This window comes from Miniopterus schreibersii, assembly GCF_964146895.1.
Source record: "Miniopterus schreibersii genome assembly, chromosome: 1".
Lineage (NCBI taxonomy): Eukaryota > Metazoa > Chordata > Mammalia > Chiroptera > Miniopteridae > Miniopterus > Miniopterus schreibersii.
Window position 1 is genome coordinate 53212777 of NC_138101.1, and position 4589 is coordinate 53217365.

General features: G+C 45.6%; 1 pseudogene across 1 annotated transcript; it reads right to left on the minus strand.

Moving 5' to 3' along the window:
- Window positions 1-2695: 2695 nt before the first annotated feature.
- Window positions 2696-4357, minus strand: LOC308561122 (glycerol kinase pseudogene; annotated as a pseudogene). Its single transcript has one exon. The product of its transcript is annotated as a glycerol kinase pseudogene (transcript).
- Window positions 4358-4589: the final 232 nt, after the last annotated feature.

The window sequence follows — 4589 nt, forward strand, 5'->3', positions numbered from 1 at the left end:
TATGATATTTATTAAAAAGATATCCAGCAGCTCGAGACTATGCTTTTCTTGAGGAGAACATGTTCTGTTGTGCACCTGCAAAGGAAGGAACAAGATGCAGATGTGTTACATTTTCTGGGTTCCCTCAAATTCTGGCGTCAGGTCTCGCCACCTCAAGTTCTTAATACACAATATACCTAGTATATGAAGGTGTTAAAAATTGTCCTACTGTACATGCATGCACGTTGGGGTTTTTCCCAGAAGCAATAATGGATGGACCAGATCTACTCTAGTCTCCCGTCCCAAATCCTGCTTGTGATTAAGGGCAAGTGGGTTCAGAAGGAGATGAAATGGTGGCCTGTTAACTGACCCACATGGGTACGGGTCTCATTTGGACATGTGCTAATCTCTGCTAATGTGAACAGCAGGAGGATATTACCAAAGATCAGATAAGATAGTGTTGGTTGAGGATATGACTAACAGGAAGTTTGTCCTGTAAAAATATATCAAAAAAGGCCCAGTGTTCACATCATTGTGGGAGATTTCAGAGGGCCAGGAAGAGAGAAAGAAAAGAGAGGCTTAAGGTGTGTATTAGACTTATTGGAGGAACACTCTGTAAGTTATATAAATGTCTAACCACTATGATGTATACCTGAAACTAATGTAATATTGAATGTCAACTGTAATTGAAAAATAAAAAAATTAAAAAATTAAAATAAATAAAAACCAAAGAAAGAGGGGTTTAATTCAGGTAAGATACCAATGATTATCAGATTTGTCTATGTTTTCTTCAAAAAGAATTCAGTATTTTATATAAAACCTGTCTAAAAAATCTATCAGTTGTCTATTATGTCTGTTTATCAATACCAATGATGCTAAAATATTTTCTAAGTAGTTTTAAGTGAAATATGTTTGTACAGGTGTACAAATATTGATGGTAATTTGTATCATCATAATATCAATATGAATGAAAACTATTGCTTAAGAGCATGAAATGTGGACTCAGAATGTCTGGGTTTAACTATCGATTTTACAACTTGGTAGTTGTAGACCCTGAGAAAACATTTAACCACACCTTCCCTCAGTTTCCTTCTTTGTGAAATGGGCTAAAAATAGACCCCTCTCATACAGTCATTGTGAAAATTAAATTATTATTAATACACTTAGAATTAAATGACTTTATATACTTAGGAGTGTCTAGCAAAGTGCTATATAATTAATATTATAAATAGTAATTGAAAGCATGATATATGCCCAGGTCCACAGTAAACATTTAAGAAATTTCAAGAAAACTATGTATTTTGAATTTTAATTTCAAGGACCTTATATCAGAATTTGGGAACCAATTACATTAAAACACATGTGATTGGAGAGCAATAAGAGAGAGTGTGTCATTATATCCCAAGTGTTGTATACTGTTTTCAAAGATGACCACAGCCTTTTTCTCTTCTCTTATTCTTCTCTGCAGTGTGACTTTGCTGCTTGTCCTACCAAGAGATGGAGACTTTTCCTCTGACCTTTGAGTCTGGGCTCACCTTGTGACTTATTATAACCATAGAATGTGGTGGAAATGATGTTGAATTCTGGAGTCTACATCTTGAGAGGCATTGCAGCTTCTACCATAACCATCTCCCCTGGGATTGACACAGAAGGAAACTAGTCTAGCCAACCAGAGGATGAGAGGCCAATGGAGAAAGATTGAGGTGCCTTAACCAACACCAATACCACCTGTCAGACATGGAGGTGAGGTCATCTTGGATCCTTACGTCCTGCTGTTGTTGCAAGCCACTGAGTTTGGGAGTAGTTACAAATAAATAGGTAACTGAAATTTCAAGTGATGCAGAAAAAAATGCAATTGCTTTTTAGAAGTTTAGAGAAAGGAGGTGGGGGCATAAGGTAATAAAATGCTTTTGAAAGATGTGACATTTTAATAGGCCTTGGAAGATGTCTTAGCCTGTTTGGGGTGCTATAACCAAATATCATAAAGTGTATATCTTGTAAACAACAGAAATCTATTTCTCAGGGTTCTGGTCAAGTGAGAGACCCTCTTTCTGGTTTATAGCCAACCCCTTTTCACTGTGTTCTCACATGGTAGAAGGGTTAGGGATCTCTCCGAAAGCTCATTTATAAGACACTAATGCCTTTCACAAGGATTCTATCCATATGACTTAATTACCTTTCAAAGGCCTTACCTCCTAATATCGTCACTCCAAAGAGTTTAGGGTTCAACATATGGATTTTGGGAGGACACATTCAGACCAAAACATTTAAAAATAAATAGGAGGTGAATGGCTGGAGAAGAAGCCATTGTTGAAGCTAAAGAAATAGCATAAACAAATGAACTTGAGCGAGCAATAATGTCTTGCATATATGTAATTAGGAGATCAGGAATGGGAACATGAGGGTTAGGGAGGAAATTAGACCAACTAACAAATAAGTTTTATGTTTGAGTATAGTGAGAGATAAGATTTACTTATAAGGTTAAGAAAATTATAAAGAGCTTTAAAAATTAGTCAGAAACACCAATGTGATTTTTTTTCTTTCTGCAGCACTTTCTTTATTTCGAGCCACAGGTCTACTTGGAGGGTCACGCAGCAAGTGGCTTATAAATAAAATCAGAGTCTGTGAATAGTGTCGTCACATTAAGAGGCAGAATCGCTGGAGTCTCTCATTGGGTAAAGAGCTCGCATTGTTGGAATACATGAGTTGGCCTTATTTATGGGGTACCTGAGATGTACCTTGCTCCGATTAACATTACCATGCTACTCACTACAAAAAAGCCCAAGGGTAGACTAGAGAAGATATTAGGATCACTGCTTTCAGAAGACTCCGTTGTAACCCAACCCATTGACTTCATCACAGCTTTCTTCCAGATAGAATAACGAATTTCACTTTCCTCAGCGTTGATCTGGGGTTCAAACCGCTCCACTGTGAAGGCGGACAGATCCTCGGGTTCCAGACTCCAAATCCCAACCCCTTCTGCAGCCCCCGCTGCCATGGCGGCTCCCAGGGCAGTTATTTCTGGCATGGAGGGCTTCACCACGGGGATGCACAGAATATCTGCTTGCAGCTGCATGAGAATTTTGTTGTTGGTCATTCCTCCATCTACCTGCAGGTGTCTGAGTGGAATTCCACAGTCGCGGTTCATGGCATCCAAAATCTCTCGGGTTTGGAAACACACGGCTTCTAACGCGGCAAAAGCAACGTGGCATTTATTGGTGAACTGAGTGAGCCCACAGATGATCCCTCTCGCACTGGGATCCCAGTAGGGTGCATACAGCCCGGAAAAGGCTGGGACGAAATAGCAGCCGTAAGACGTACCTACTTCCTTAGCAAGTTTTTCAATCTCCTCTGAGCTCTTTATAATTCCAAGATTGTCTCGGAGCCAGCGAATAAGGGCACCTGCTATGGCCACAGAGCCTTCCAGGGCGTAGCACACGGGCTTGTCCCTGCCGAGCTTGTAGGCCACTGTGGTCAGCAGGCCGTGCTCCGAAAACACGCACTTGGGGCCCGTGTTACACAGCAGGAAGCAGCCCGTTCCGTAGGTGTTTTTGGCCTGTCCATCCTGGAAGCACATCTGTCCCACCAGGGCCGCGGACTGGTCCCCCAGACACCCCGATATCGGCACACCTTCCAAGGTCCCAGATTTCATCAGGCCGTAGATCTCAGAGGAACTCCGGACATTTGGAAGCATTACCATTGGAATCTCAAAAAACTCACAGAGCTCTTGGTCCCATTCCAAGGAATGGATGTTGAAGAGCATCGTCCTGCTCGCGTTGGTCACATCCGTGCAGTGGACCCCGCCGTGGGCCCCTCCCGTCAAGTTCCAGATGAGCCAGGAATCCACGGTGCCAAACAGAGCCCGGCCGTCGCCCACAGCCCGCCGGACCTCCTCCACGTTGTCCAGCAGCCAGCGCAGCTTCACGGCGCTGAAGTAGGTGCTGAGCGGGAGGCCGGTCTTGGACTTGACCAGGTTGCTGGTTCCCGGGATCCGCCGGCTGAGGCTCTCAACCGTGGGCTGGGTCCTAAGGTCGAGCCACACGAGCGCGCTGTAGAGCGGCTCCCCGGTGACCTTGTCCCAGACCACGGTGGTCTCCCTCTGGTTGGTGACCCCGATGGCCTTCAGGCTGGAGACGGCCACGTTGAGGCGCGCCAGCTTCTCGCAGGCTTTGTCTATACACTCGTAGACCGACTGCAGGATTTCCTTGGGGTTTTGCTCCACCCATCCCTCCCGGGGGAACTCCTGTTTGATTTCCACCTGGTGATGGCAGAGGAGGTCGGCCGTCTTTGAATCGAAAATCAAGAAGCGCGTCGAGCTGGTGCCCTGATCCACGGCCCCCACCAACAGCCCCAAATCTGTTCTCTTGGTCGCTGCCATGAAACCAGCTCCCCGCGGGCGGGCTGGAGGGCGCCGCCGGTTCCCCTGGTGACGGCGACGGCGGTGACCGCGCGCGCGGGGGCGGGGCGGGCGCGGGGCGCGGGGCGGGCGCGGGCGCGGGGCGCGGCCCTGTGTGACCGCGGGGCGCCCGCGGGGCTGCGAAGCGCAACATCCTCTCTTTCGTATGGCTTCTTTACCCAACAGAGAGCTGTGGAGTGGCTACTATGTGCCA